Source organism: Vicugna pacos, unplaced genomic scaffold (genome assembly GCF_048564905.1).
Source record: "Vicugna pacos unplaced genomic scaffold, VicPac4 scaffold_13, whole genome shotgun sequence".
In the NCBI taxonomy this organism is placed as follows: Eukaryota; Metazoa; Chordata; class Mammalia; order Artiodactyla; family Camelidae; genus Vicugna; species Vicugna pacos.
In genome coordinates, this window is record NW_027328734.1 from 417,255 (window position 1) to 439,255 (window position 22,001).

Sequence of the window (22,001 nt, forward strand, 5' to 3'; positions counted from 1 at the left end):
ATCCTCTAAATTCTATATTCAGTATTCTGTGTTCTACATTCTATATTCTGTGTTCTGCATTCTATGTTCTAAATCCTATATTTATTACTCTGTAATCTATATTCTAAATTCTGTGTTCTGCATTCTATATTTTAAATTCTATATTCATAATTCTCTATTCTATAATCTAAATTCTGTGTTCAGCATTCCATGTTCTAAATTCTGTGTTCTATATTCTCTATTCTCTATTCTATATTGTGTGTTCTTCATTTTATACTCTACATACTATATTTTGCATTCCGTAATCTATATTCTAAATTCTGAGTTATAATTCTAAATTCTAAACTATATATTTAGTATTCTATTTTCTATATTCTAAATTCTGTGTCCTGCATTCTATGTTCTAAATTCTACATTCTACATTGTATATTCTGTATACTATATTCTGCATTCCGTCTTCTATATTCTATATTCTGTGTTCTACATTCTATATTCTAAATTCTATATTCAGTATTCTGTATTCTATATTGTAAATTCAGTGTTCTGCATTCCATTTTCTAAATTTTCGGTTCGATATACTCTATTTTATATTCTGTGTTCTATGTTCTATATTCTAAATTGTGTATTCAGTATTCTGTATTCTATATTCTAAATTCTGTGTTCTGCATTCCATGTTCTAAATTCTGGGTTCTATATTCTCTATTCTGTGTTCTACGTTCTATATTCTAAATTGTGTATTTAGTATTCTGTATTCTATTTTCTAAATTCTGTTTTCTGCATTCCATTTTCTAAATTCTGGGATCTATATTCTCTATTCTATATACTGTGTTCGACACTCTTTAATCTAAATTCTGTGTTCAGTATTCTGTATTCTACATTCTAAATTCTGTGTTCTGCATTCTATGTTCTAAATTCTATATTCATTTTTCTGTATTCTATATTCAAAATTCTGTGTTCTACATTCTATATTCTAAATTCTATATGCATAATTCTGTATTCTATATTCTAAATTCTGTGTTCAGCATTCCATGTTCTATATTCTGTGTTCTGTGTTCTCTATTCTGTATTCTATATTGTGTCTTCTTCATTTTATGCTCTATATACTATATTTTACATTCCGTATTCAATATTCTTAATTCTGAGGTATAATTATAAGTTCTAAACTCTATATTCAGTATTTTGTTTTCTCTATTCTAAATTCTGTGTTATTCATTCTATGTTCTAAATTCTATATTCAGTATTCTGTATTATATATTCTAAATTCTGTGTTCTGCATTCCATGTTCTAAATTCTGGGTTCTATATTTTCTATTCTATATTCAATTTTCTGTGTTCTATATTGTATATTCTAAATCCTATATTCATTTTTCTGTATTCTATATTCTAAATTCTGTGTTCTACATTCTATATTCTAAATTCTATATGCATAATACTGTATTCTATATTCTAAATTCTGTGTTCTGCATTCCATGTTCTAAATTCTGGGTTCTATATTTTCTATTCTATATTCTATATTCTGTGTTCTATATTCTATATTCTAAATTCTATATTCAGTATTTGTATTCTATATTCTAAATTCTGTGTTCTGCATTCTATATTCTAAATTCTATATGCATAATTCTGTATTCTATATTCTAAATTCTGTGTTCAGCATTCCATGTTCTAAAATCTGTGTTCTGTGTTCTCTATTCTGTATTCTATATTGTGTCTTCTTCATTTTATGCTCTACATACTATATTTTGCATTCCGTAACCTATATTCTAAATTCTGAGTTATAATTCTATATTCTTAACTCAATATTCAGTATTCTGTTTTCTATATTCTAAATTCTGTGTTCTGCATTCTATTTTCCAAATTCTATATTCAGTATTCTGTTTTATATATTCTAAATTCTGTGTTTACATTCCATGTTCTAAATTCTGTGTTCTATATTTTATATACTATATTCTATATTCTGTGTCCTACATTCTATATTCTAAATTCTGTATTCAGTATTCTGTATTCTATATTCTAAATTCTGTGTTCTGCATTCCATGTTCTAAATTCCGGGTTCTGTATTCTGTTCCATATTCTATATTCTGTGTTCTACATTCAATATTCGGTATACCATATTCTGAATACCGTGTTCTATATTCTATACTCTGTGTTCTACGTTCTATATTCTAAATTCTGTATTCAGTATTCTGTTTTCTATAGTCTATATTCTGTGTTCTGCATCCCACGTTCTATATTCTGGGTCCTGTGTTCTGTTTTCCATATTCTATATTCTATGTTCTACATTATATATTTTGTATTCTGTATCTGCATTCCGTATTCTATATGCTATATCCTTTGTTCTACGTTATATATTGTAAATTCTGTATTCAGTATTCAGTATTCTATATTTCAAATTCTGTGTTCTGCATTCCATCTTCTAAATAATGGGTTCTCTATTTTCTATTGTATATTCTATATTCTGTGTTCTACATTCTATATTCTAAATTCTATTTTCAATATTCTGTATTCTATAGTCTAAATTCTGTGTTCTGCATTCCATCTTCTAAATTCTGGTTTCTGTATTCTGTTTTCCATATTCTATATTCTGTGTTCTACATTCTATATTTTGTATTCTATATCTGCATTCCTCATTCTATATACTAGATTCTGTGTTCTACGTTCTATATTCTAAATTCTGTATTCAGTACTCTGTATTCTATATTCTAAATTCTGTGTGCTGCATTCCATGTTCTCAATTCTATGTTCTATATTCTCTATTCTATATTCTATATTCTGTGTTCAACGTTCTATATTCTAAATTCTGTATTTAGTATTCTGTTATCTGTATTCTATATTCTGTGTTCTGCATTCCATGTTCTAAATTCTGGGTTCTCAATGCTCTATTCTCTATTCTATATTCTGTGTTCTACATTCTATATTATAAATTATATATTCAGTATTCTGTATTATATATTCTAAATTCTCTATTCTGCATTCCAAGTTCTAAATTCTTTATTCAGTATTCTGTATTCTATATTCTATATTCTGTGTTCGACATTCTATATTCTAAATTCTATATTCAGTATTCTGTATTCTACATTCTAATTTCTGTGTTCTGCATTCTATGTTCTAAATTGTATATTCATTATTCTGTATTCTATATTCTAAATTTGTGTTCTGCATTCCATGTTCTAAATTCCGGTTTCTGTATTCTGTTTTCCATATTCTATATTCTGTGTTCTATATTCAATATTCTATATACCATATTCTGCATTCCGTGTTCTGTATTCTATATTCTGTGTTTACGTTCTATATTCGAAATTCTGTGTTCAGTATTCTGTTTTCTATATTATAAATTCTGTGTTCTGCATTCAATGTTCGAAATTCTATATTCAGTATTCTGTATTCTACATTCTAAATTCTGTGTTCTGCATTCTATATTCTAAATCCTATATTTATTATTCTGTAATCTATATTCTAAATTCTGTGTTCAGCATTCCATGTTCTAAATTCTGTGTTCTATAATCTCTATTCTATATTCTATATTGTGTGTTCTACATTTTATAATCTACATACTATATTTTGCATTCCGTAACCTATATTCTAAATTCTGAGATATAATTCTATATTCTTAACTCTATATTCAGTATTCTGTATTCCATATTCTAAATTCTGTGTTCTGCTTTCTATTTTCTAAATTCTATATTCAGTATTCTCTTTTATATATTCTAAATTCTGTGTTTGCATTCCATGTTCTAAATTCTGTGTTCTGTGTTCTCTATTCTGTATTCTATATTGTGTCTTCTTCATTTTATGCTCTATATACTATATTTTGCTTTCCGTATTCAATATTCTAAATTCTGAGATATAATTATAAATTCTAAACTCTATATTCAGTATTTTGTTTTCTATATTCTAAATTCTGTGTTCTGCATTCTATGTTCTAAATTCTATATTCAGTATTCTGTTTTCTATATTCTAAATTCTGTGTTCTGTATTCCAAGTTCTAAATTCTGGGTTCTATATTCTGTATTCTATATTCTATATTCTGTGTTCTATACTCTATATTCTAAATACAATATTCAGTATTCTGTATTCTATATTCTAAATTCTGAGTTCTGCATTCCAAGTTCTAAATTCTGTGTTCTATATTTCTTTTCTATATTCTGTGTTCTATACTCTATATTCTTTATTCTGTATTCTATATTCTAAATTCTGTGTTCTGCATTCCAAGTTCTAAATTCTGGGTTCTATATTCTCTATTCTCTATTCTATATTCTGTGTTCTATATTCTATATTCTAAATACAATATTCAGTATTCTGTATTCTATATTCTAAATTCTGTGTTCTGCATTCCAAGTTCTAAATTCTGGGTTCTGTATTCTGTTTTCCATATTCTATGATCTGTGTCCTACATTCTATATTCTGTATTCTATAGTCTGCATTCCGTCTTCTATATTCTATAATTTGTGTTCTACCATCTATATTCTAAAATGTCTATTCAGTATTCTGTATTCTATCTTGTAATTTCAGTGTTCTGCATTCCATGTTCTAAATTCTATATTCAGTATTCGATATTCTATGTTCTAAATTCTGTGTTCGGCTTTTCATGTTCTAAATTCTGGATTCTATATTCTATATTCTGTGTTCTACATTCTATATTCTAAATTCTATATCCAGTATTCTGTATTCTATATTCTAAATTCTGTGTTCTGCATTTCATTACTAAATTCTAGGTTGTATATTCTCTTTTAAATATTCTATATTTTGTGTTCTTCATTCTATATTCTACATTCTATAATCTGCATTCCGTATTCTATATTCTATATTCTGTGTTCTACATTCTATATTCTAAATTCTATATTCTGTATTCTGTATTCTATATTCTAAATTCTGTGTTCTGCATTCCATGTTCTATATTCTATATTCAAGATTCTGTATTCTGTATTCTAAATTTTGTGTTCTGCATTCGATATTCTAAATCCTGTATTTAGTATTCTTAATTCTATATTCTAAATTCTGTGTTCTGCATTCCATTTTCTGAATTCTGTGTTCTGTATTCAGTTTTCCATATTCTATATTCCCTGTTCTATATTCTATATTCTGTATTCTATATTCTGCATTTCGTCTTCTATATTCAATATTCTGTGTTCTACATTCTATATTCTAAATTCTATATTCAGTATTGTGTATTCTATAATCTAAATTTTGTGTTCTGCTTTCCATGTTCTATATTTTGGGTCCTATAATCTATACTCTATTTTATATTGTGTGTTCTTCATTCTATATTCTACATACTAAATTCTGCATTGCGTATTCTATATAGTATATTATGTGTTCTACCTTCTATATTCTACATTCTATATTATGTATTCTGTATTCTATGTTCTTAATTCTGTGTTCTGCATTCCATGTTCTAAATTCTGAGTTCTATATTCTCTATTCTATATTCTATATTCTGTGCTCTACATTCTATATATTAAATTCTATATTCAGAATTCTGTATTCTATATTCTAAATTCTATGTTCAGCATTCCATTTCTAAATTCAGTGTTCTATATTCTCTTTTATATATTTTATGTATTGTGTTCTTCATTCTATATTCCACATGCTATATTCTGCATTCCGTATTCTTTATTCTATATTCTGTGTTCTACATTGTATATTCTAAATTCTATATTGTGTATTCTGTATTCTATATTCTTAATTCTGTGTTCTGCATTCCATGTACTACATTCTGGGTTCTCTATTTTCTATTCTCTATTCTATATTCTGTTTTCTACATTCTATATTCTAACTTCTATATTCAGTATTTTTTATTCTATTTTATAATTCTGTGTTCTGCATTCCAATTTCTTCATTCTATATTTAGTATTCTGTATGATATATTCTATATTTTGTGTTCAACATTCTATATTCTAAATTCTATTTTCAGTATTCTGTATTCTATATTCTAAATTCTATATTCAGCTTTCCATTTCTAAATTCAGGTTTCTATATCCTCTTTTATATATTTTAAGTGTTGTGTTCTTCATTCTATATTCCACATTCTATATTCTGCATTCTGTATTCTTTATTCTATATTCTGTGTTCTACATTCTATATTCTAAATTCTATATTCAGTATCCTGTGTTCTATATTCTAAATTCTGTGTTCTGCATTCCAATTTCTAAATTCTACATTCAGTATTTTGTATTCTATATTCTATATTCTGTGTCCTGCATTCTATATTCTAAATTCTATATTCAGAATTCTGTATTATATATTCTAAATTCTGTTTCTGCAATCCATGTTCTAAATTCTGGGTTCTGTACTTTGTTATCCATATTCTATATTCTTTTTTCTCCATTCTATATTCTGTATTCAATATTCTGCATTCCGTATTCTATATTCTTTATTCTGTGTTCTACATTCTATATTCTGAGTCCTATATTCAGTATTTTGTATTCTATATTCTGAATTCTGTGTTGTGCATTCAATTTTTAAATTCTGTGTTGTATATTCGTTTTTATATATTCTATAATTTGTGTTCTTCAATCTATTTTCTACATTCTATTTCTGCACTCCTTATTCTATATTCTATATACTGTGTTCTAAATTCTATATGCTAATTTTTATATTCACTTTTCTAAATTCTGTATTCTAAATTCTGTCTTCTGCATTCCAATTTCTAAATTCTATATTCAGTAATCTGTATTCTATATTCTACATTCTGGTTTCATCATTCCATTTCTAAATTCAGGGTTCTATATTCTGTTTTATATATTCTCTATTTTGTGTACTTCTTTTTTATTCCAAATACAGTATTCTACATTCCGTATTCCATATTCGATATTCTGTGTTCTACATTCTAAATTCTAAATTTTTTATTCAGTATTCTGCATTCTATATTCAAATTCTGTGTTCTGCATTCGATGTTCTTAATTTTGGGATCTGTATTCTCTATTCTATATCGTACATTGTGTGTTATTCAATCTATACTCTTCATTATATAATTTGATTTCCACATTCTATATTCTATATTCCGTTTTCTAAATTCTAAATGCTAAACTCTATATTCAGTGTTCTGTTTTCTATATTTTAAATTCTGTGTTCTGCATTCCATGTTCTAAATTAGGGGTTCTGTATTCTGTTTTCCATATTCTATATTCTGTGTTCTACATTCTATATTCTGAATTCTATATTCTGCATTCCGTATTCTATATTCTATATTCTGTGTTCTACATTCTATATTCTAAATTCTTTATTCAGTATTCTGTATTCTATATTCTAAATTCTGTGTTCTACTTTTCATTACTAAATTCTAATTTCTATATTCTCTTATATATATTCTATATTTTGTGTTCTTCATTCTATATTCTACATTCTATAATCTGCATTCCGTATTCTATATTCTATATTCTGTGTTCTACATTGTATATTCTAAATTATATATTCAGTATTATGTATTCTATATTCTTAATTCTGTGTTCTGCATTCCATTACTAATTTCTATGTTCTATGTTCTCTTTTATATATTCTATATTTTGTGTTCTTCATTCTTTATTCTACATTCTAAATTCTGCATTCCTTATTCTATATTATTTATTCTGTGTTCTACATTCTATATTTTAAATTCTATATTCTGTAATCTGTATTCTATATTCTAAATTCTGTGTTCTGCATTCCATGTTCTAAATTCTATATTCAGTATTCGATATTCTATTTTCTAAATTCTGTGTTCGTCATTTCATGTTCTAAATTCTGGATTCTATATTCTATATTCTGTGTTCTACATTCTGTATTCTAAATCCTATATCTAGTATTCTGTATTCTATATTCTAAATTCTGTGTTCTGCATTTCATTCCTAAATTCTAGGTTGTATATTCTCTTTTAAATATTCTATATTTTGTGTTCTTCATTCTATATTCTACATTCTATAATCTGCATTCCGTATTCTATATTCTATATTCTGTGTTCTACATTCTATATTCTAAATTCTATATTCTGTATTCTGTATTCTATATTCTAAATTCTGTGTTCTGCATTCCATGTTCTATATTCTATATTCAAGATTCTGTATTCTGTATTCTAAATTTTGTGTTCTGCATTCGATATTCTAAGTCCTGTATTTAGTATTCTTAATTCTATATTCTAAATTCTGTGTTCTGCATTCCATGTTCTAAATTCTGGGTTCTGTATTCAGTTTTCCATATTCTATATTCTATGTTCTACATTCTATATTCTGTATTCTATATTCTGCATTTCGTCTTCTATATTCAATATTCTGTGTTCTACATTCTATATTCTAAATTCTATATTCAGTATTCTGTATTCTATAATCTAAATTTTGTGTTCTGCATTCCATGTTCTATATTTTGGGTTCTATATTCTATACTCTATTTTATATTGTGTGTTCTTCATTCTATATTCTACATACTTTATTCTGCATTGTGTATTCTATATATTATATTATGTGTTCTACATTCTATATTCTAAATGCTATATTGTGTATTCTGTATTCTATATTGTTAAATCTGTGTTCTGAATTCCATGTTCTAAATTCTGAGTTCTCTATTCTCTATTCTATATTCTATATTCTGTGTTCTACATTCTATATTCTAAATTATATATTCAGTATTCTTTATCCTATATTCTAAATTCTGTGTCCTGCATTCCAATTTCTTAATTCTATATATAGTATTCTGTATGGTATATTCTATATTTTGTGTTCAACATTCTATATACTAAATTCTATATTCAGAATTGTGTATTCTATATTCTAAATTCTATGTTCAGAATTGCATTTCTAAATTCAGGGTTCTATATTCTCTTTTATATACTTTATGTATTGTGTTCTTCATTCTATATTCCACATTCTATGTTCTGCATTCCGTATACTTTATTCTATATTCTGTGTTCTACATTCTATATTCTAAATTTTATATTCAGTATTCTGTATTCTATATTCTAAATTTTTTGTTCTGCATTCCATTTTAAATTCTGGGTTGTATATTCTCTTTTATATATTCTATAATTTGTGTTCTTCAATCAATTTTCTACATTCTATTTCTGCACTCCTTATTCTATATTCTATATACTGTGTTCTAAATCCTATATGCTAAATTTTATATTCACTATTCTATATTCTATATTCTAAATTCTGTGTTCTTCTTTCCAAGTCCTAAATTCTATATTCAGTATTCTGTATTCCATATTCTGTAGTCTGTGTTCTACATTCTATATTCTAAATCCTATATTCAGAAATCTGTATTCTATATTCTAAATTCTGGGTTCAGCATTCCATTTCTAAATTCAGGGTTCTATATTCTCTTTTATATATTCTATATATTGTGTTCTTCACTCTTTATTCCTAATAGTATATTGTGCATTCCGTATTCCATATACTATATTCTGTGTTCTACATTCTAAATTCAAAATTTTGTATTCAGTGTTCTGTATTCTATATTCTAAATTCTGTGTTCTGCATTCCATGTTCTAAATTCTGGGATCTGTATTCTCTATTCTATATCCTATATTGTGTGTTATTCATTCTATACTCTTCATTATATATTTTGCATTCCGCATTCTATATTCCATATTCCGTGTTTTAAATTCTAAATGCTAAATTCTATTTTCAGTATTCTGTTTCAATATTGTAAATTCCGTGTTCTGCATTCCATGTTCTAAATTAGGGGTTCTGTATTCCGTTTTTCATATTCTATATTCTGTTTTCTACATTCTATATTCTGTATTCTATAATCTGCATTCTGCATTCTTTATTCTATATTCTGTGTTCTACATTCTGTATTCTAAATTGTGTTTTCAGCATTCTGTATTCTATATTCTAAATTCTGTGTTCTGCATTTCATTACTAAATTCTTGTTTCTATATTCTTTTTTATATTCTATACTTTGCGTTCTTCATTCTATATTCTACATTCTATAATCTGCATTCCGTATTCTATATTCTATATTCTGTGTTCTACATTCTATATTCTACATTATATATTCAGTATTATGTATTCTATATTCTTAATTCTATGTTCTGCATTCCATTACTAAATTCTAGGTTCTACGTTCTCTTTTATATATTCTATATTTTTTGTTCTTCATTCTATATTCCACATTCTATATTCTGAATTCCATATTCTATATTCTATATACTGTGTTCTACATCCTATATTCTAAATTCTATATTCTGTATTCTGTATTCTATATTCTAAATTCTGTGTTCTGCATTCCATGTTCTAAATTCTGGGTTCTACATTCCCTAGAGTATATACTATATTCTGTGTCCTACATTCTATATTATAAATTATATATTCAGTATTCTGTATTCTATATTAAAAATTCTGTGTTCTGCATTCGAAGTTCTAAATTCTTTATTCAGTATTCTGTATTCCATATTCTAAATTCTGTTTTCTGCTTTCCATTTTCTAAATTCTGGGTTTTGTATTTTGTTTTCCATATTCTATATTCTGTGTTCTACATTCTATATTTTGTTTTCTATAACTGCATTCCATATTCTATATACTATATTCTGTGTTCTACGTTCTATATTCTAAATTCTGTATCCAGTATACTTTATTCTATATTCTAAATTCTGTGTTCTGCATTCTATGTTCTAAATTCTATATTCATTTTTCTGTATTCTACATTCAAAATTCTGTGTTCTACATTCTATATTCTAAATTCTATATGCATAATTCTGTATTCTATATTCTAAATTCTGTGTTCAGCATTCCATGTTCTAAATTCTGTGTTCTGTGTTTTCTATTCTGTATTCTATATTGTGTCTTCTTCATTTTATGCTGTATATACTATATTTTGCATTCCGTATTCAATATTCTAAATTCTGAGGTATAATTATAAGTTCTAAACTCTATATTCAGTATTTTGTTTTCTCTATTCTAAATTCTGTGTTCTGCATTCTATGTTCTAAATTCTATATTCAGTATTCTGTATTATATATTCTAAATTCCGTGTTTGCATTCCATGTTCTTAATTCTGTATTCAATATTTTCTATTCTATATTTTATATTCTGAGATCTACATTATATATTCTAAATTCTATATTCAGTATTCTGTTTTCTATAGTCTAAATTCTGTGTTCTGCATTCCAAATTCTATATTCTGGGTTCTTTGTTCTGTTTTCCATATTCTATATTCTATGTTTTACATTCTATATTTTGTATTCTGTATCTGCATTCCGTATTCTATATGCTATATTCTGTGTTACGTTGTATATTGTAAATTCTGTATTTAGTATTCAGTATTCTATATTCTAAATTCGTGTTCTGCATTCCATGCTCTAAATTCTGGGTTCTATATTTTCTATTCTATATACTATATTCTTTGTTCTACATTCTATATTATAAATTATACATTCAGTATTCTGTATTCTATATTCTAAATTCTGTGTTCTGCATTCCAAATTCTAAATTCTTTATTCAGTATTCTGTATTCTATATTCTATATTCTGTGTTCGACATTCTATACTCTAAATTCTATATTCAGTATTCTGTATTCTACATTCTAAATTCTGTGTTCTGCATTCTATATTCTAAATTCTATATCCATAATTCTGTATTCTATATTCTAAATTCTGTGTTCAGAATTCCATTTACAAAATTCTGTGTTCTATATACTCTATTCTTTCCTCTCTATTGGGTGTTCTTCATTTTATTCTCTACATACTATATTTTGCATTCTGTAATCTATATTGTAAAATCTGAGTTATAATTCTAAATTCTAAACTCTATATTAAGTATTCTATTATCTATATTCTAAATTCTGTGTCCTGCATTCTATGTTCTAAATTCTATATTCAGTATTCTGTTTTATATATTCTAAATTGTGTGTTGCATTCCATGATCTAATTTCTGGATTTTATATTTTCTATGCTATATTCTATATTCTGTGTTCTACATTCTATATTCTAAATTCTATATTCAGTATTCTGTATTCTGTAGTCTAAATTCTGTTTTCTGCATTGCATGTTCTAAATTCTGTGTTCTGTATTCTGTTTCCCATATTCTAAATTCTGTGTTCTACATTCTATATTCTGTATACCATATTCTTCATTCCGTGTTCTATATTCTATATTCTGTATTCTACGTTCTATATTCAGTATTCTGTATTGTATATTATAAATTCTGGGTTCTGCATTCCATGTTCTAAATCCTGGGTTCTATATTTTCTATTCTATATACTATATTCTTTGTTCTACATTCTATATTATAAATTATACATTCAGTATTCTGTATTCTATATTCTAAATTTTGTGTTCTGCATTCCAAATTCTAAATTCTTTATTCAGTATTCTGTATTCTATATTCTATATTCTGTGTTCGACATTCTATACTCTAAATTCTATATTCAGTATTCTGTATTCTACATTCTAAATTCTGTGTTCTGCATTCTATATTCTAAATCCTATATTTATTATTCTGTTATCTATATTCTAAATTCTGTGTTCAGCATTCCATGTTCTAAATTCTGTGTTCTATAATCTCTATTCTATATTCTATATTGTGTGTTCTACATTTTATAATCTACATACTATATTTTGCATTCCGTAACCTATATTCTAAATTCTGAGATATAATTCTATATTCTTAACTCTATATTCAGTATTCTGTATTCCATATTCTAAATTCTGTGTTCTGCTTTCTATTTTCTAAATTCTATATTCAGTATTCTCTTTTATATATTCTAAATTCTGTGTTTGCATTCCATGTTCTAAATTCTGTGTTCTGTGTTCTCTATTCTGTATTCTATATTGTGTCTTCTTCATTTTATGCTCTATATACTATATTTTGCTTTCCGTATTCAATATTCTAAATTCTGAGATATAATTATAAATTCTAAACTCTATATTCAGTATTTTGTTTTCTATATTCTAAATTCTGTGTTCTGCATTCTATGTTCTAAATTCTATATTCAGTATTCTGTTTTCTATATTCTAAATTCTGTGTTCTGTATTCCAAGTTCTAAATTCTGGGTTCTATATTCTGTATTCTATATTCTATATTCTGTGTTCTATACTCTATATTCTAAATACAATATTCAGTATTCTGTATTCTATATTCTAAATTCTGAGTTCTGCATTCCAAGTTCTAAATTCTGTGTTCTATATTTCTTTTCTATATTCTGTGTTCTATACTCTATATTCTTTATTCTGTATTCTATATTCTAAATTCTGTGTTCTGCATTCCAAGTTCTAAATTCTGGGTTCTATATTCTCTATTCTCTATTCTATATTCTGTGTTCTATATTCTATATTCTAAATACAATATTCAGTATTCTGTATTCTATATTCTAAATTCTGTGTTCTGCATTCCAAGTTCTAAATTCTGGGTTCTGTATTCTGTTTTCCATATTCTATAATCTGTGTCCTACATTCTATATTCTGTATTCTATAGTCTGCATTCCGTCTTCTATATTCTATAATTTGTGTTCTACCATCTATATTCTAAAATCTCTATTCAGTATTCTGTATTCTATCTTGTAATTTCAGTGTTCTGCATTCCATGTTCTAAATTCTATATTCAGTATTCGATATTCTATGTTCTAAATTCTGTGTTCGGCTTTTCATGTTCTAAATTCTGGATTCTATATTCTATATTCTGTGTTCTACATTCTATATTCTAAATTCTATATCCAGTATTCTGTATTCTATATTCTAAATTCTGTGTTCTGCATTTCATTACTAAATTCTAGGTTGTATATTCTCTTTTAAATATTCTATATTTTGTTTTCTTCATTCTATATTCTACATTCTATAATCTGCATTCCGTATTCTATATTCTATATTCTGTGTTCTACATTCTATATTCTAAATTCTATATTCTGTATTCTGTATTCTATATTCTAAATTCTGTGTTCTGCATTCCATGTTCTATATTCTATATTCAAGATTCTGTATTCTGTATTCTAAATTTTGTGTTCTGCATTCGATATTCTAAATCCTGTATTTAGTATTCTTAATTCTATATTCTAAATTCTGTGTTCTGCATTCCATTTTCTGAATTCTGTGTTCTGTATTCAGTTTTCCATATTCTATATTCCCTGTTCTATATTCTATATTCTGTATTCTATATTCTGCATTTCGTCTTCTATATTCAATATTCTGTGTTCTACATTCTATATTCTAAATTCTATATTCAGTATTGTGTATTCTATAATCTAAATTTTGTGTTCTGCATTCCATGTTCTATATTTTGGGTCCTATAATCTATACTCTATTTTATATTGTGTGTTCTTCATTCTATATTCTACATACTAAATTCTGCATTGCGTATTCTATATAGTATATTATGTGTTCTACCTTCTATATTCTACATTCTATATTATGTATTCTGTATTCTATGTTCTTAATTCTGTGTTCTGCATTCCATGTTCTAAATTCTGAGTTCTATATTCTCTATTCTATATTCTATATTCTGTGCTCTACATTCTATATATTAAATTCTATATTCAGAATTCTGTATTCTATATTCTAAATTCTATGTTCAGCATTCCATTTCTAAATTCAGTGTTCTATATTCTCTTTTATATATTTTATGTATTGTGTTCTTCATTCTATATTCCACATGCTATATTCTGCATTCCGTATTCTTTATTCTATATTCTGTGTTCTACATTGTATATTCTAAATTCTATATTGTGTATTCTGTATTCTATATTCTTAATTCTGTGTTCTGCATTCCATGTACTACATTCTGGGTTCTCTATTTTCTATTCTCTATTCTATTTTCTGTTTTCTACATTCTATATTCTAACTTCTATATTCAGTATTTTTTATTCTATTTTATAATTCTGTGTTCTGCATTCCAATTTCTTCATTCTATATTTAGTATTCTGTATGATATATTCTATATTTTGTGTTCAACATTCTATATTCTAAATTCTATTTTCAGTATTCTGTATTCTATATTCTAAATTCTATATTCAGCTTTCCATTTCTAAATTCAGGTTTCTATATCCTCTTTTATATATTTTAAGTGTTGTGTTCTTCATTCTATATTCCACATTCTATATTCTGCATTCTGTATTCTTTATTCTATATTCTGTGTTCTACATTCTATATTCTAAATTCTATATTCAGTATCCTGTGTTCTATATTCTAAATTCTGTGTTCTGCATTCCAATTTCTAAATTCTACATTCAGTATTTTGTATTCTATATTCTATATTCTGTGTCCTGCATTCTATATTCTAAATTCTATATTCAGAATTCTGTATTATATATTCTAAATTCTGTTTCTGCAATCCATGTTCTAAATTCTGGGTTCTGTACTTTGTTATCCATATTCTATATTCTTTTTTCTCCATTCTATATTCTGTATTCAATATTCTGCATTCCGTATTCTATATTCTTTATTCTGTGTTCTACATTCTATATTCTGAGTCCTATATTCAGTATTTTGTATTCTATATTCTGAATTCTGTGTTGTGCATTCAATTTTTAAATTCTGTGTTGTATATTCGTTTTTATATATTCTATAATTTGTGTTCTTCAATCTATTTTCTACATTCTATTTCTGCACTCCTTATTCTATATTCTATATACTGTGTTCTAAATTCTATATGCTAATTTTTATATTCACTTTTCTAAATTCTGTATTCTAAATTCTGTCTTCTGCATTCCAATTTCTAAATTCTATATTCAGTAATCTGTATTCTATATTCTACATTCTGGTTTCATCATTCCATTTCTAAATTCAGGGTTCTATATTCTGTTTTATATATTCTCTATTTTGTGTACTTCTTTTTTATTCCAAATACAGTATTCTACATTCCGTATTCCATATTCGATATTCTGTGTTCTACATTCTAAATTCTAAATTTTTTATTCAGTATTCTGCATTCTATATTCAAATTCTGTGTTCTGCATTCGATGTTCTTAATTTTGGGATCTGTATTCTCTATTCTATATCGTACATTGTGTGTTATTCAATCTATACTCTTCATTATATAATTTGATTTCCACATTCTATATTCTATATTCCGTTTTCTAAATTCTAAATGCTAAACTCTATATTCAGTGTTCTGTTTTCTATATTTTAAATTCTGTGTTCTGCATTCCATGTTCTAAATTAGGGGTTCTGTATTCTGTTTTCCATATTCTATATTCTGTGTTCTACATTCTATATTCTGAATTCTATATTCTGCATTCCGTATTCTATATTCTATATTCTGTGTTCTACATTCTATATTCTAAATTCTTTATTCAGTATTCTGTATTCTATATTCTAAATTCTGTGTTCTACTTTTCATTACTAAATTCTAATTTCTATATTCTCTTATATATATTCTATATTTTGTGTTCTTCATTCTATATTCTACATTCTATAATCTGCATTCCGTATTCTATATTCTATATTCTGTGTTCTACATTGTATATTCTAAATTATATATTCAGTATTATGTATTCTATATTCTTAATTCTGTGTTCTGCATTCCATTACTAATTTCTATGTTCTATGTTCTCTTTTATATATTCTATATTTTGTGTTCTTCATTCTTTATTCTACATTCTAAATTCTGCATTCCTTATTCTATATTATTTATTCTGTGTTCTACATTCTATATTTTAAATTCTATATTCTGTAATCTGTATTCTATATTCTAAATTCTGTGTTCTGCATTCCATGTTCTAAATTCTATATTCAGTATTCGATATTCTATTTTCTAAATTCTGTGTTCGTCATTTCATGTTCTAAATTCTGGATTCTATATTCTATATTCTGTGTTCTACATTCTGTATTCTAAATCCTATATCTAGTATTCTGTATTCTATATTCTAAATTCTGTGTTCTGCATTTCATTCCTAAATTCTAGGTTGTATATTCTCTTTTAAATATTCTATATTTTGTGTTCTTCATTCTATATTCTACATTCTATAATCTGCATTCCGTATTCTATATTCTATATTCTGTGTTCTACATTCTATATTCTAAATTCTATATTCTGTATTCTGTATTCTATATTCTAAATTCTGTGTTCTGCATTCCATGTTCTATATTCTATATTCAAGATTCTGTATTCTGTATTCTAAATTTTGTGTTCTGCATTCGATATTCTAAGTCCTGTATTTAGTATTCTTAATTCTATATTCTAAATTCTGTGTTCTGCATTCCATGTTCTAAATTCTGGGTTCTGTATTCAGTTTTCCATATTCTATATTCTATGTTCTACATTCTATATTCTGTATTCTATATTCTGCATTTCGTCTTCTATATTCAATATTCTGTGTTCTACATTCTATATTCTAAATTCTATATTCAGTATTCTGTATTCTATAATCTAAATTTTGTGTTCTGCATTCCATGTTCTATATTTTGGGTTCTATATTCTATACTCTATTTTATATTGTGTGTTCTTCATTCTATATTCTACATACTTTATTCTGCATTGTGTATTCTATATATTATATTATGTGTTCTACATTCTATATTCTAAATGCTATATTGTGTATTCTGTATTCTATATTGTTAAATCTGTGTTCTGAATTCCATGTTCTAAATTCTGAGTTCTCTATTCTCTATTCTATATTCTATATTCTGTGTTCTACATTCTATATTCTAAATTATATATTCAGTATTCTTTATCCTATATTCTAAATTCTGTGTCCAGCATTCCAATTTCTTAATTCTATATATAGTATTCTGTATGGTATATTCTATATTTTGTGTTCAACATTCTATATACTAAATTCTATATTCAGAATTGTGTATTCTATATTCTAAATTCTATGTTCAGAATTGCATTTCTAAATTCAGGGTTCTATATTCTCTTTTATATACTTTATGTATTGTGTTCTTCATTCTATATTCCACATTCTATGTTCTGCATTCCGTATACTTTATTCTATATTCTGTGTTCTACATTCTATATTCTAAATTTTATATTCAGTATTCTGTATTCTATATTCTAAATTTTTTGTTCTGCATTCCATTTTAAATTCTGGGTTGTATATTCTCTTTTATATATTCTATAATTTGTGTTCTTCAATCAATTTTCTACATTCTATTTCTGCACTCCTTATTCTATATTCTATATACTGTGTTCTAAATCCTATATGCTAAATTTTATATTCACTATTCTATATTCTATATTCTAAATTCTGTGTTCTTCTTTCCAAGTCCTAAATTCTATATTCAGTATTCTGTATTCCATATTCTGTAGTCTGTGTTCTACATTCTATATTCTAAATCCTATATTCAGAAATCTGTATTCTATATTCTAAATTCTGGGTTCAGCATTCCATTTCTAAATTCAGGGTTCTATATTCTCTTTTATATATTCTATATATTGTGTTCTTCACTCTTTATTCCTAATAGTATATTGTGCATTCCGTATTCCATATTCTATATTCTGTGTTCTACATTCTAAATTCAAAATTTTGTATTCAGTGTTCTGTATTCTATATTCTAAATTCTGTGTTCTGCATTCCATGTTCTAAATTCTGGGATCTGTATTCTCTATTCTATATCCTATATTGTGTGTTATTCATTCTATACTCTTCATTATATATTTTGCATTCCGCATTCTATATTCCATATTCCGTGTTTTAAATTCTAAATGCTAAATTCTATTTTCAGTATTCTGTTTCAATATTGTAAATTCCGTGTTCTGCATTCCATGTTCTAAATTAGGGGTTCTGTATTCCGTTTTTCATATTCTATATTCTGTTTTCTACATTCTATATTCTGTATTCTATAATCTGCATTCTGTATTCTTTATTCTATATTCTGTGTTCTACATTCTGTATTCTAAATTGTGTATTCAGCATTCTGTATTTTATATTCTAAATTCTGTGTTCTGCATTTCATTACTAAATTCTTGTTTCTATATTCTTTTTTATATTCTATACTTTGCGTTCTTCATTCTATATTCTACATTCTATAATCTGCATTCCGTATTCTATATTCTATATTCTGTGTTCTACATTCTATATTCTAAATTATATATTCTGTATTCTGTATTCTATATTCTAAATTCTGTGTTCTGCATTCCATGTTCTAAATTCTGGGTTCTACATTCCCTAGGGTATATACTATATTCTGTGTCCTACATTCTATATTATAAATTATATATTCAGTATTTCGTATTCTATATTCTACATTCTGTTTTCTGCATTCCATGTTCTAAATACTGGGTTCTGTATTCTGTATCCCATATTCTAAATTCTGTGTTCTACATTCTATATTTTGTATTCTATATCTGCATTCCGTATTCTATATTCTATATTCTGTGTTCTACGTTCTATATTCTAAATTCTGTATTCAGTATTCTATATTCTATATTCTAAATTCTGTGTGCTGCATTCCATGTTCTAAATTCTGGGTTCTATATTCTCTATTCTGTGTTCTACATTCTATATTATAAATTATAAATTCAGTATTCTTTATTCTATATTCTAAATTCTGTGTTCTACATTCCATGTTCTAAATTCTGGGTTGTATATTCCCTATTCTATATTCTATATTCTGTGTTCGACATTCTATATTCTAAATTCTATATTCAGTTTTCTGTATCTGAATTCTAAATTCTGTGTTTTGCATTCTATGTTCTAAATTCTATATTCAGTATTCTGTATTATATATTGTAAATTCTGGGTTTGCATTCCATGTTCTAAATTCTGGATTCTATATTTTCTATTCTATATTCAATATTCTGTGTTCTACATTCTATATTCTAAATTCTGTATTCAGAATTCTGTATTCTATATTCTAAATTCTCTGTTCTGCATTCCACGTTCTAAATTCTTTTTCAGTATTCTGTATTCTATAATTTATATTCTGTGTTCGACATTCTATATTCTAAATTGTATATTCAGTATTCTGTATTCTACATTCTAAATTCTGTGTTCTGCATTCTATGTTCTAAATTCTTTATTCATTATTCTGTATTCTATATTCTAAATTCTGTGTTCTGCATTCCATGTTCTAAATTCCGGGTTCTGTTTTCTGTTTTCCATATTCTTTCTTCTGTGTTCCACATTCTATATTCTGTATACCGTATTCTGCATTCCGTGTTCTATTTTCTATATTCTGTGTTCTACGTTGTATATTCTAAATTCTGTATTCAGTATTCTGTTTTATATATTCTAAATTCTGTGCTATGTATTCTCTATTCTGTATTCTATATTTTGTGTTCTTCATTTTATACTCTACATACTATTTTATGCTTTCCGTATTCTATATTCTAAATTCTGAGATATAATTCTATATTCTAAACTCTATATTCAGTATTCTGTTTTCTATATTCTAAATTCTGTGTTTTCATTCCATGTTCTAAATTGTGGATTCAATATTTTCTATTGTATATTCTATATTCTGGGTTCTACATTCTTTATTCTAAATTCTATATTCATAATTCTTTATTCTATAATCTAAATTCTGTGTTTGCATTCCATGTTCTAAATTCTGGATTCTATATTTTATATACTATATTCTATATTCTGTGTTCAATATTCTATATTCTAAACTCTATATTCAGTATTCTGTATACTATAGTATAAATTCTGATTTCTGCATTCTATATTCTAAATTCTATATTCATTATTCTGTATTCTATATTCTAAATTCTGTGTTCCGCATTCCATGTTATAAATTTTGGGTTCTGTATTCTGTTTTCCATATTCTAAATTCTGTGTTCTACATTCTATATTCTGTATACTATATTCTGCATTCCGTGAACTATATTCTATTTTCTGTGTTCTACATTCTATGTTCTAAACTCTATATTCAGTATTCTTTATTCTGCATTGTAAATTCTGTGTTCTGCATTCGATGTTCTAAATTCCGGTTTCTGTATTCTGTTTTCCATATTCTATAATCTGTGTTCTACATTCAATATTCTGTATACCATATTCTGCATTCCGTGTTCTATATCCTATATTCTGTGTTCTACGTTCTATATTCTAAATTCTGATTCAGTATTCTGTTTTCTATATTCAAAATTCTGTGTTCGGCATTCTATGTTCTTAATTCTATATTCATTATTCTGTATTATATATTCTAAATTCTGTGTTTTCATTCCATGTTCTAAATTCTGAATTTAATATTTTCTATTCTATATTCTATATTCTGAGTTCTACATTCTTTATTCTAAATTCTCTATTCAGTATTCTGTATTCTACATTCTAAATTCTGTGTTCTGCATTCCATGTTTTAAATTTTGAATTCTGTATTCTGTTTTCCATATTCTATATTCTGTGTTCTACATTCTATTTTCTGTATACTATATTCTGCATTCTGTATTCTATATTCTATATCCTGTGTTCTACATTCTATATTCTAAATTCTATATTCAATGTTTTGTATTCTAAATTCTAAATTCTGCGTTCTGCATTCCATGTTCTAAATTCTGGGTTCTATATTCTCTATTCTATGTTATATATTATGTGTTCTTCATTCTATATTATAAATTATATATTCAGTATTCTGTACTCTATATACTAAATTCTGTATTCTGCATTCCAAATTCTAAATCCTTTATGCAGTGTTCTGTATCCTATATTCTATATTCTGTGTTCGACCTTCTATATTCTAAATTCTATGTTCAGTATTCTGTATTCTACATTCTAAATTCTGTGTTCTGCATTCTATTTTCTAAATTCTATATATATTGTTCTGTATTATATATTCTAAATTCTGATTTATGCATTCCATATTCTAAATTCTATATTCATAATTCTTTAATCTATAATCTAAATTCTGTGTTTGCATTCCATGTTCTAAATCCTGGATTCTATATTTTATATACTATATTCTATATTCTGTGTTCAACCTTCTATATTCTAAACTCTATATTCAGTATTCTGTATACTATAGTATAAATTCTGATTTCTGCATTCTATATTCTAAATTCTATATTCATTATTCTGTATTCTATATTCTAAATTCTGTGTTCTGCATTCCATGTTCTAAATTCTGGGTTCTGTATTCTTTTTTTCATATTCTATATTTTGTGTTCTACATTCTATATTCTGTATACTATATTCTGCATTCCGTGATCTATGTTCTATATTCTGTGTTCTACAATCTATATTCTT